The 12993-nt window shown below is 39.9% G+C and overlaps 1 protein-coding gene across 4 annotated transcripts in view; it reads left to right on the forward strand.

Annotated features, from left to right (window-relative positions):
- The first annotated feature begins 5983 nt into the window (after positions 1 to 5983).
- RASSF8 (Ras association domain family member 8) overlaps positions 5984 to 12993 on the forward strand; it is a 140424-nt gene continuing 133414 nt past the window's right edge. Inside the window, exon 1 of one of the 4 annotated variants that reach the window (XM_050969013.1) lies at positions 5984 to 6266. The gene's annotated coding sequence lies outside the window, so the exon portion shown is untranslated. Of the gene's footprint in view, positions 6267 to 6528; positions 6852 to 7275; positions 7410 to 11269; positions 11345 to 12993 lie in introns of those variants that run through there. The other 3 variants (XM_050969023.1, XM_050969032.1, XM_050969041.1) reach the window with 3 other exon arrangements.

Here is a 12993-nt window from a genome sequence, read left to right on the forward strand (position 1 = left end):
ATTTAGGTTAGAGCAAGGCCGGCTCCAGGGGTTTGGCCGCCCCAAGCAGCCAAAAAAAAAAAAAAAAAAGCCGCGATCACAATCACGATCTGCGGCAATTCAGCGGGAGGTCCTTCGCTCCGAGTGAGAGTGAGAGACCCTCTGCCGAATTGCCACTCTCCGGAGTTGCCGCCCCAAGCACCTGCTTGATAAGCTGGTGCCTGGAGCCGGCCCTGGGTTAGACATCAGGAAAAACTTCCTGACTGTTAATGTAGTTAAGTATTGGAATAAATTACCAAGGGAGGTTGTGGAATCTCTGTCACTGGAGGTTTCTGAAGAAGAGGTTAGATAAACACCTGTCAGAGATGGTCTAGATAAACAAGCATACATTGTCTGTACAATTTTTTCTTATTTTGTAATTTATTTATCCTAACAAATTGTCCATATCTTATCAAGAGTGTAATTTGATTAAGCTATATATTTTTGTCAATTAAGTTGTAGTTGTTGGTAATTTGCTCATATGGATATATTTAGTGTCTCTGATTTTTCCTTTTCTTTTCATTGAATATACATCCCCATTAAAAGGAAAAAAATCTTATTCATTTGAAAGAGCTAAATGTTCCCTGGCTTTCCTCAAAGAAACTCACTTTTTTGTTCTTAGATATTAGCAAGAAACTGTTTTTCAGCAATCACTCTCCCTTTACCATCTAATAAAAATAACTGAGTAAACATTTTTTCTCCAATAAATATCTTGAAGTATCTTATTCAGCAAAGCACTTAAGCATGTGATTAGCTTTTATGCATGTTCTTCTGTTCCATTGACTTAAATCAGACTTCAGTACATGCGTAAAAGCACATGTACGTAAGTGCTTTGCTAAATCAGTGTCTGCACTCTTCCAATCCAAAAAATACAGAGGGAAGATGGACTTAAGCCAAATTCAACAGATTAATCTGAATTGCATGTAATGTACTGAGCCATTATGTTTCCAACAAAGTAGATCCCTTGTCCTTTGCCACTGTAGCTGAAAAAATAACTTCATTGCTTGTTATGCCACCAAATATTGGTGGATATTTTTACATATTTCTTAGCCCTATTCTTGATAGTCTGTCTTAAACCCAATTTTCCTCTTTTCTTTCCCAGATATCTTTGTCACCTCCAGTTCAGCGACTAAGCATATCAAATTACAGATGGTTTACTCAATGCCAATAAGGTTTCATTTTTTCCTCTTCCCATCACCACATCTTCCAAAAGATTTCCCTTTTTATGCTGAAAAATAATTGCTGAAAAATATATTAGATGCCTCTATTGGACATATTGGCTTATCAGGCCATGCACACATTACTCTGAAAATTCCATGCATGCCACCTTGATTTAGCAGGAATTTGTGCTACTTTCCTCCCCTTTACAATTAAATTGGTGGAGGGAAGTTGGGGAAGAGTGAGAATATAGTCAAAACAGTTACGTTGTCTTTCTACTAGCAAACAAGCCTCTTAAAATAAGCAGGTGAAACAAAAGTTAATATTGATGAACATTGTATACGTTATTACATATATCCTGAATATATCAAAAATGTTTTGAAATCTCTCTAGTATGGCCATTACTTAAATGTAACAGGTTTTTTTTTAAAGTAAACTTCTACCAAAAGAGGTGGAATTATAAGTCCAAGAAGGGTATTATTTAACTCTGAGAAAGAAGACAGAAAACTAGTTTTGGATCTGAAATCTAATTGTGTAAAATGTTGCAGGCTCCAATTCTGTTGACCTTTTGAAGTGGTAAACAATAGAAATGTAATGACTCATCATGTGACTGTTTTTAGTAAGTAATAACATTTTTAAACAGGGATTTTCTTCATCTAACACTTGGCTTCCCAAAACTTCTTTCCTTTTCATATATGAATTCCTGTGAACACTGGATTCTGAGAAATAGTCTTGTATCTTCAGCCAGCCAGTATTTCAATTCTTGTTCTGCTTGCATGTTTTAGGAAGGAAGGGAGGAGTGGTATTCTTAATGCTGTACTTTTTTGCAATCTTTATAAGAATAGCTGGCTAAGTAACTTGCAACAAACAGTTTATTTGGCAAAATTTAAGTTTTTTTTTTCTTGTTTGTGAATTGCCTGCAATCAGACTGTGACTTATATTAATTTATGCACTCTTCATAGTTGTAGAAATGCTTCATGCAAACAAATCTCATCTTGTGGACTGATTGCAAACTGTTTGCTACCAATATTTCTTTTCCTGCAAGTATCCTGTTGAGACAGTCTTTATTTGCAATTCCTTATGGGCAGGTTATGTGATTGGTAATCTATATCAGATAGCATTGTTTCTGCTCCCTGACTGGATATCATAATCTTTGTAAACTTTTTTAACTACTGCCCAAAGCAAATTTTGTGATGCAATACACCTCTACCCCGATATAACATGACCCAATATAACACAAATTCGGATATAACCCGGTAAAGCAGTGCTCCGGTAGGGGGGGAAGGGTTTTGCACTCCGGTGGATCAAAGTAAGTTCGATACAACGCAGTTTCACCTATAACACAGTAAGATTTTTTGGCTCCTGAGGACAGTGTTATATCAAGGTAGAGGTGTGCATGTCAGATACAGGGCTAGGGTTTGCTTTCTGTAAACAATTCATATGAACAAACCTTAATTTGAAGAAATACACCTCTACCCTGATATAACACGACCCGAAATTACATGAATTAGGATATAACGTAGTAAAGCCGTGCTCTGGGGAGGCGGAGTTGTGCACTCCGGCGGATGAAAGCAAGTTCAGTATAACACAGTTTCACCTATAACATGGTAAGATTTTTTTGGCTCCCGAGGACAGCGTTATATCGGGGTAAATGTGTAGTTACAAAAAAAATGGTCAAAACTGAATTCTGCTTAGATAGATCTTGAGAAATTTACCAGACATCTACTAACCAGAGGACTAATCCTATTAGGCATAGGTAGACAGGAAAGCCAGGGAGCGGACTCCACCAAGAAAGTCCAGGTTCTCTTGGTGAAGAATCCAATTTTCTCATCTCCAGCCACTGGGTGCTTGGATTTCTTTTATGTGCCATCCCTCGACCTACATGGGGGCTCTATCTTTTGTATTAGCATATAGATGGGTTATAATTTTGATGTTCTACAATCCCTTAATTGATGGAGTTTTTTGTGTCCCCCTCCCAATTCAGAGCCTCCTAACTGCACTGGGGAGAGGTCTTTGCTACTTAAGCTATTAATCTCTGTTTTCTGGGTCCTCCTTCCCAGTGAACAACTTTTGTTGCTTATGTTAACTGTCTTCAGCAGCAGCATTAGTATGAAACTAGCATGAGTCTTCACAGTTCCACCACTCCCCATCCAGCCCTGTACATCAGCTGTGAAACTGACCAGACCTGGAGCTCCCCAACTACAAACTCCAGAATCATGGAGATGGTATGTTAACTTTCCAAATGTGACCAGAATGTATCTTCAGAACCATAAAGACTAGAAATGTATTTATTTACAAGTGTTGAGTAAGATGCCCAGGAACAACTGAATGGGAGAATTTTGGTTGTTGAGTTTAGTGTACAGATGCCAGGTGGTGTTGGTGGCCCTGACAGGAGGTCAGACTAGATGATCTGGTAATCCCTTGTGGCCTTAAACTCTGACTGTGATTCCAATATGATGGAGCTATGTTAATTTACACCAGCTAAGGACATGACCATAGTCCAACAGCAAGTATAACAATTCTACATTTTCATTTCAAGATGTGTGTATTCATAAATTCATCTCTAGAACAGAGGGGCATGGATCAGCATTCATGTCACACTCCCCGTCAGTACCCGGCCCAAGCTGGGAAAGCTAATGATCCTACCAGTGGACCAAATTCAGTGATGAATCCTGGTAACATGCCTCCTGAGGCACATTGTGCATATGCTAGGAAGATCTTGAACAAAAGTCATCATATTAATGTACAGAAACAACTGAAAAACACAACTATTGTTGAGACAGTTGTCAGGAATAGATATGAACACATCTCTTAGCACAATTACCCCTTCCTTTCTGAGAGATCTCCAGATCTTGCTCTCTCTCTCTCCCTAAAGCAACAATTTATAATCCCGGTTATCAATGACATTTTCAAAAGAGAAGGAAACTTTCTTTTACAACATGCTGATTTATGAAGAGCTGAGCACTCAGAACTCCAACTGAAGTCAATGAGAGATGCAGCATTTCTGACAATCATGCCCTAAATCCATACAAGCATGAAAAATTGTTTGTTTTACCAATCCAACAGAGCACTACCTTTACCAGCCCCTATCTGGCCCTTTAGTCAAATGAATGACCCTTCCCCTCTTTCTCTTAAGAGCAGAGAAGGGACAGGAGGAAAGTTAGGGACTAGAAGTGATGACCATACAAATACCAAGATATCTGTGCTTTAGCAGGGGCTTGTGGCTTTGCCACATGTTGTTACTGTTGTTGTTTATGAAGTGTCCATAATGTGCCCAGTGAGATACAGAACATAAAGGGAAGAGGAAGAGATTATAATCTAACCTCATGGATTTTACAAGCATTTATGCATGTGTTTAGTTAAAAGCATGTGAATAATCCCATAAAGCCCCTTACTGCAACTGACTTCAGTGGGGATCTATGCAGGTGCAGAACTCCATCTGCCTGGAGTCTGTTGAAAGACTGGGGCCTCAGGGGCAGATAGGAATAGAATGGGACACTCTTAGCCTCCAGCAGTAATTTGGAGTATTGCTAAAATGTGAACAGGAGTAATCTCAAACAAAAGTAAAAGAACCCGCATGGAATATCCCTATTTTAATTATGTAAAGTAAAGTTTCAAATAGTTAAAGTCTTTTTAGAAATTCCCCTCCCTCCCCTATCTGAGTTGGTCTTGAGGATGTATACCTATATACATACACAAAAGCTGGACAAAATTTGTCATTAAAAAAGTTTATGGACAAAAATGACCTTTTTGTGGGCTTTTTTTTAAATTTGTTTTTGTAACACAAATTTTTACTTTTTTCAAATTTTCTAGGTTATTTCCCATTTTCAAAAATGAGAAACTACCAAAAGTCTAAACTTTTTTGGCTTTTGAAAACCAACAATGACCATCAAACATTTTGATTTTCGTTTTTTTATATTTCTGCAACACCAACAAAAAGTGTTTCAAAGTTTTAAAGAAAATAGTCACCATGTCCTCTCTCTCTCGTATAACGGGACTCCCTCTAGAGAAAGAATATATGAAGTCCTAACTGGCCACCGTCTATAATGAGTGGATCCAAACATCCCCAGACCTTGGCGGGAGGTCAGAATCGATAGTTTCCAAGCAGGGTGAATGAAAAACCTAACACTGACAAACCACAGAGCATGCAGCTGAGCATCGCTTGGTCTATAGCTCTTCCTGCCCTGTTATTGCTCATGGGAAATAGCACGCTTTCCTCCTCCTCCCTTCCTCCTGGTTCCTAGCCTGAGCTGCTGCTGCTGCAGACGGCGGACTCCCAGAGGGAGGGCAGAGGGCGCATCCCTGAGTTTCACACCCCCGTGCTGGGGGCTGGCATGAGAGAGTCTCTTTTTAGGGGTTCTCCTTTAGGCCAGCTTTTAAATCCTCTCATGGAAGAGGCTATTACACACACACAGACAGAGTGCGCTGCAGTCAGACACTTTCAAGCCCCGCCCAGGCGGAGAAGTCTCCCTCCCTGCGGGGCGCCCCGGCACTAGGCGGGCAGCCCCTCAGGATGCGGCCCGGGGCTGGGGGGGGGACGGGGCTGGGGCTGTGCTTGGCGGCGGCTGCTTTAAGAGCTCCCACAATGCCGCGCTGGTGTCCCGGTTCCGTTACACTTTCGCTCCCGGCCGGGAGGCAGCAACCGCCGCGGTGCGGCCACGGGAACCAGAGCGCGGCGGAGACTGGGCTGCGGTGCAAGGCAGCGGCTCGGCGTGAGCCCCCCTTCCCCCGCGCACACACACACGGGCAGGGGGAGGAGCTGGGTGCCCGGGCCCCAGCAACGCAGGGACAGGGGAGGGGGCAGCAGCCCAGCCCCACACTCTGCAGTGGCGCCTGAACTGCCCCGTCTCTCCCGCTCCAGCCCCCTGCAGGCTGCGCTTGGCAGCGAGGCGCTCGGGATCGCCCGCCCCCTTCCCGGGCTATTTGGCCGCCGAGGAGGAGCCGGCTGCCCGCACTGGGGTTTGCTGCCTGGCCGGAGGAGCCGGTGCGGGGAAGTGCCGGCTCGCTAGAGCCCAGAGGACGCGCCCGCCTGCAGGATCCCCCGGCCCCTGCTCGCAGCAGCCGCCGCGGGGCTTTGCCGTGGCAGAGCTGTAAGTGCAAACTTCGGAGTGTTTTTTTCCGGGAGAGCCCCCCGCTCCTGCGGCCGCTCTCGGACTCTCGCTTCACTCGGCTCTTCCTCTCCTGCCAGGAGCCGTGTCGCTCCCCTTTTCTTTGGCAGTTTTCCCCTCCGTGTTTTCCTGCCTCCTCTCGCTTTCTGTTGCGTTTCTCCCCCTTTTCCGCTCTCCTCCCTCTTCTGCGTTTTTTCACTTCCCCTCGTATTTCTTCTTCCTTTTTTTTGGCAGTTTTTCTTGCTCTCCCTTTCTTTCGGACCCCTCCCCCCTTGGGTTTCCTCTCTTTTTCTTTTTTGCATTTTCCGTCTCCCTTTCCCCATCTTGCCATCCCCAACTTTCCCCTCCTCTTTGCAGTTCTACCTTCAGCCCTTACTCTTTTCTGCTTCCGTTTGCATTTTCCTCTCTCCCTGGTTTTCACCTACCCGTCTCTCTTCCTTCCTTGTAAGTTTCCTCTCCCCTTCTATTTCACCTTTTCCTGCTTCCTTACAGTGTTGTCCCCTCCCCCGTCCCCCTTGTATCTTCTGTCTTGTACAGCAGCCGCGTACAAGTCTTAAAAAGTACAAGGTAATTTTCTGTGTCCTTGAGAAGAGAGGTTAGAGGCCACTTTTGCCGAGCAGAGGAATCTCAGGCTCCTTTTTACTTATTTTCTTTCTTTCTTTTCTTTCCTTGAATGGAAATTAGGAAGATTTCTTTTTCGCAACGTGTACTGTTTTGTTTTGTTTTTCCTGTCCAGGCAGTGACGATTTATTTGAGGATTAATCTTTCTTATTCCTCTCCCCTGCCCCCACTCTCTGCTAGTAGAGGGGGAAAAAAGATTACAAGTAAATCTGTTTTGCCGGCAGGGAGTGGATCAGATTTTAAGAAGAGTGTGAGGAAAGCTTGAGTGAATCATGTACAATAACAAGGCTTGGAACTTTAAGGGGTAAGGAGGCGGATTTTGATCCTTGGTTTATGCAGTAGTGAAGATTATTGTAAAGATCTGTGGCTATTGGTGATTTCTTGATATGGAATAGATTTTTTTTTTCAAGTTTTTGAGTCATATACTCCTGTGTGCTAACTCCTTTTGCTTCTCAATCAAATGTCATTTTGATGTGACCAACAGAGCCACACATTAAATTGCAGGTTCAGTATTATCCTTAGATTTGATCAGTGTTGTAAATATGAAGGGGAGAGAGGGTACACGTTTGGCATGCTCTGTGGAATAACACCTGTCACATCTTGCATTTGGACCCTTGCAAAGATATCAACGCTTGACATAATAACAAAAATCACCAGATGCTAATTACATCCATGACAAAGTGTACTGTACTGTAGGTTATGAAGTCTGGCTTGTGCTTTACCGTATTCTGCACCATCTATAGGCAGCACCTAGTTTAAATATGTCCTCAACTGTAAAGAGAAAGTAAACCAATTATCTATTGATTTCTATGAAGATACCTGGTTAAAAACTTTTTTTTTTTTTTTTTTTTTTTTTTTTAGTTCTGTTGTATGGCTAACATGGAAAACACTAACCTGATGGTCTGATTATATTATTTTAGAAAAAATGTGTATAATTCATAAATAAAATGCTAACTATTTTACCTAGAATTGAACCAGTCAGTTTTAATCTTGGTTATATTGCATTAACCCCCTGTATATATTTTAAGAAAATGTCATTACAGATTGATTTGTTGCCTCCCTTCTCATTTTTTGTGGGGGAAAGGGGTAGGGGAGTGGGTCAATATTTTCAGCAAATGCATTTTGTTTAGTTTTTAAAATTTTATTATAAAATAGGTAAGACTTGACATTTTGAAAATTACGAAGCCATAAAAAAGCAATCCTTTCAATGAAAGACAGCACAATGATTCTGTCCTTGGGGAACAGAAATGATTAGATCTCATTTGCAGAGTTGTTCTGAAAGACATACTACTGAATAACAAAAATAATTTGTGTAGTGCAGTTTCTACAGCTAGACAAGAACCTGTAAATCCACTTCCTCCATTCTTCCCTCGCTCCCCCGAAAGAGAGAAAATCCCCATTGAAGCTGACCCTGCTTATTTAAACTAGTCAGCTAATAAAAAGATGGTTCTTTGGCACGTAGGAGACAAAAAGGAAAAACTCTGAATGGGTTCACAGAACACAGATCGGGAACATAGCAAATGCTGTTGGCAACAAGTTTGTGAATCTTTTTAAACTATATATTGGACTCCGTTCATTGGTGGTGTCTCCAGAAGTCTGAAAGAGCATAGATTCTGTTTCTACTTCTGCCTTGAATGGCAGTGGGAGCTTTACATAGACCATACCCATCTGGTCTACCCATCTGTACCTGAGATGGTGTTGAGCTTTCCATTCATGTCTGTACATTACTCTAAAATCATTTTGTTGAAAGCGACTGCCTGCAAATTTGTTAGTATATTTGCTTGAAAATGACAGTGCCTTAGAATACTAGTCGAGGAACCATATTTGTTGGAATATTCCATGTGTGTTCATGTACTACATTGTTTTTTTTATAAAGCTGCAAAGTAGAAAAATTCCTGATGCACACAGTTTACTTCATGGTTTGCAAGTAATATGCAGTACATGAGCTGATGGGATTTTAGTGTTGGCTTGAGACACTTGGAGACAGAAGTTCTTTTTATCCATGGAGCAGGCATGGCTTTGCCATATCAGTGCATACTTACTTATAATACCCCATCTATATCTCAAACCTGACCTGAAGGAATAGTTCTATTCTTATTTCTTAGCTTTTTTTCAGATACTGCAGAAAGGAGACTTATTAGTCCAAATTGCAGTGTGGAGAAATGTCAGCTAGGAACTAGACTGTGGCCATCAACTCTGATGCATACGATTTCTGATCTTATTGAGTCATGTCACAAAAATCATGAGATTGGCTTGAAAATCATGAAATTTAAAAAAATTAATACATTTGGGGTTCTTTGTTTTGCCTTCTGGTTTCTGAGCTTTCAGGGTGCACTGAAGATAGCAGGTTGTAATATCATATGTTTGCTTTTCTGCAAGGTTTAGGATCAGTCATCATATAGATTCTGATGATGTAGTGATTGGAGAACTAGTTACAGGAGGAAGACTTTGCAGAATCAGATCACAATATTGTATGTATGGAACACCTTTAGACTTTTAGTCATCCCTACAGCTAAAGATGACAATGCATTCATCTCATGCTATCAGAACCCCAAATTCTACCTGGACAGTTAGACCAAAGTGTTCAAACTGAGACACCAAAATAAGTGGCCTGACTTTCATTCAGAGGTCTAACTTTGAGTATCCATAACTGAAAATTTTGTCCATAACTAACTCAGAACTATTTCCAGTTGGTGAAAGGAAATTGACATTATTGTCTCCTTTTTTATATTAAGAGGAGTTTGCCTAAATCTTTTGTGCATTGGCAGAATATATGGTTCTTTCTACAGGCCTGTGTCAAGTTGTGTGATAGCCCTGTGATACTCTTGGTTTTAGATGTTGGGATGAGAGCACAGAATTTGCTTTAGATGGGACAGGAAAATGGGATTATCTACATTCCCTTAAGTGAATATTCAGTGATTCTCCCACAGTAATTACAGCTCCATCAGTCTGTAGTGCTTCATTCATATCATTGTAAGTTTTCAGTTTTATGTTGCCACAGATAAGTGAAGACCTTCATTTGGAATTTGCCTGTGAGGACTTAAGCAGCAGTTCAGTAGGAAACACTTCTCTACACTTTAAGGAAAAAATGGATAGTTGCATTTCATATGCATAATGCATTACTGTAATCAAGTCACCTTTTAATTTAGCTTGTCTTGTTTACTCTAATATTGTGTTTGAAAAAGGGATTATTCCCAACAAAAGAAATCTCAATTCTTCCTACAGTCCAGGATTATTGAACAAAATATCTTGCTGTGCAGTATTGTTGTTGCATTCAATGTTGTATGATAACACATGTTATTCAGCTGTTGTTGATTCCTCAGTGGCATAGACTTCAAAGGAAGGCAGTGAAAGAGAGCCATGGCAAGAGAAAAGAGAGTTTAGTTTCAGTGGTCTGTACCATCCAGCTGTTCAAGTACTTTACAGAACTATCGGAGACTGTGCAGGCATCCAGTTAGGGCTGACAAGCAATTACATCTGGAAATGGAACCTACTTTGGAGGACCACCTAGAGGGAAGCTAGCATTTAAAAATTCCATATTTTGTCAGTGTTAAGATGTTCAAAATTTCTTTTCAGTAAGGAAGGATGAGGCTCTTTGTCAAGGATGCCTTTTGATATAATAATGACTTTACGTAGTTCCTGGTGGTATTGTGCTCTATTTTATTTATGTAAATAATTTTTTCTTTACTTTACATGGCATTATTAGAATGAGAAGAGAAGAAGGAAAAAAAACAGGCCATGTAGAGATGCCCTTTCCTTTCATAATTTAAAAGATTGATTATACATATATTTTGCTAATACTAGAATTTTATTTATATATTATTATTATTATTATTTATTATTTATTTATTGGCTAAGTATCCCAAATGCTTACCAAAAAATCATAGGGATTTAAAAATCAAACAATATTAATGAAAATCCTCATAAAACCAACACATTCTGCCAAAGACCTTGTGAAACAAAAAGTCCTTTAAACCTTAATAATCACAGCTAATTCTTTTATCGTCCTCCAGTTTGAGCATGGAGGATGTGTTTCTTCTTTGTGTTTGTTTTTCTCTGTTGAATTGTATAAGCTGCATATTTATCAAGTATATTTTCTCTATCAATTTGGCTGTCTGTATATTGCAGTGCTGCTAAGCCCAAGATTTTATCTTAAGTTTTGTGATTTTTATTTGGTGTTTTACTTAAATTCCCCATTCCTGGAGTCAGCTGATTATGTAAGCTAATATCTTTTATCAGATCAACTTCTGTTGGTGAGAGTGTCCTGCGACCAACGTGGCTACAACTACACTTCATCATTTTTGAATATTTGGGGTCCGCAACATTGATGTAGTAACCTATTTGCATTACTTATTTGTCTGTAGAGGGTCCAGTCTCCTGCTCTTAGTGCTAGTGGGAATTGTGTGCACATTGATGGAAGAACAGACTCAGTAAAAAAGGTACTTAGATTCCCAAGACTTTTATGATACTTTTTACATGAAGATGAAATTCCAAAATAAACTCCATACCATGCAGGTAACTCTGAATGTTATTGGCCTTTGCCTTTATATTTGTTGACTTCCTGATATAGAATTTTCATGTGACTTTTATCCATTCAGTGGATGGTTCCTTCTTTCAGGTGTCTGCTATAGTGAAGTCCTCTCTAGTATTTTAAGATAGTGGGATTTCACATTTGCTTCAGAATTTTGATTATATATTTATTTCCCTGTTGTGCTGTTGAGTGAATGTAGATGTACAGACACCATTCTTTTCTGCCTGAATTTTCTTTGCCTTTGCCTCTAGGTTCAAATTGGTAGTCTGAATTCATTTAATAGGGCAAATGTATCGTTCTGATAGTTGTACCACAGATAACCTTGTGTATTATTAGCCCTTTCACTGCAACAATACTTAACGTGTGATGTTTCTAACAGACACCTTTATCATGACTCTGGACCATCCAGTTCTGAAGTAGCTGGGGCAGTTTCAGTGCTTTCTTTCACATTTGGAAGTTTAAAGTACTGCTTTACTTCAACTGAATTGAAAAGAAATTAGAGAATAATATCTTCTGGTCATTAGACTTTTAAATCACTTAACAGTGTTTCAGACTTCTGTTTTTTAGGGGATTTAGGATCTTGCCAGAAACTATTTTTTTCCTTTTAAATTGTGGCTTTAAAATTAAATTCAGCTGTTCCATAAAGCTGTGGGAGTTGAGAGGCAGGGGAAACTTCCATTTGCAAAAAGTGTACACACACTTTTAAAAAAAAAAAAAGGGTAGTGTGGTTTATAGGATAGAGCACTGGATTGGGATATAGGGCACTTAGGTTCTGTTCCCAGTGCTGCCACTGGATTACTGCGTGACTGAGAGCAAGTCGTTTCACATTCTTGTACTTCAGTTTCCCCATATGTAAGATGCGGATAATGATACCAATATTTTGTAAACTACTTTGAGATCTGATGAAAAGCACTATATAAGAGGTAGGTATTAATCCTTTGTTCCAAATAATGAGTAGATTTTTCCAAATAATGAGTAGATTTTTCTGGACATTTCAATGGTGGTAGTGTTTTGTTAAGATTGAACATTTAAAAAATAACACCTGTAGAAAAACACCTAACAATAATTAGGCTTACAGTAACTACCCAGCAGCATTAATACTTATGTACAGAAAATTTAACCATGCCAACCAGCAGCATTAAACAATTAGAGTTAACAATTTACCTTAGCTAGCAGACAACAAAAATGGAAGAACTCTAGAAAAACTTCAGACTCCCAAATCATACCCGGTTACATACCCTCATACAGAACACAAAGGAGGTTTTGGAGTGAGAAGCAATGTGATTCATCACTCTAGGCTTAAGCAGAGGATACAAGCAAACCATCACTGTGGTTCCTTTGGACTCAAAAATACAGGCGGAAGAAATAATGAAAAGGCAAAAAAACGGAAAGTAAGTTATCCAGTGTGTACATGTCACAATATTTCTGGGGACGAAAGGTGGGAAAGAGGCCAGAGTTAATTGTTTTTTTAAAAGTAGCTAGCAATCTAGATAGGAGTTGTTTAAATGTACTATTAGTTAATATTGCTAGCCATACAAACTTAACACTAATATCTAT

Source organism: Gopherus flavomarginatus, chromosome 1 (genome assembly GCF_025201925.1).
Source record: "Gopherus flavomarginatus isolate rGopFla2 chromosome 1, rGopFla2.mat.asm, whole genome shotgun sequence".
NCBI classification, from domain to species: Eukaryota; Metazoa; Chordata; order Testudines; family Testudinidae; genus Gopherus; species Gopherus flavomarginatus.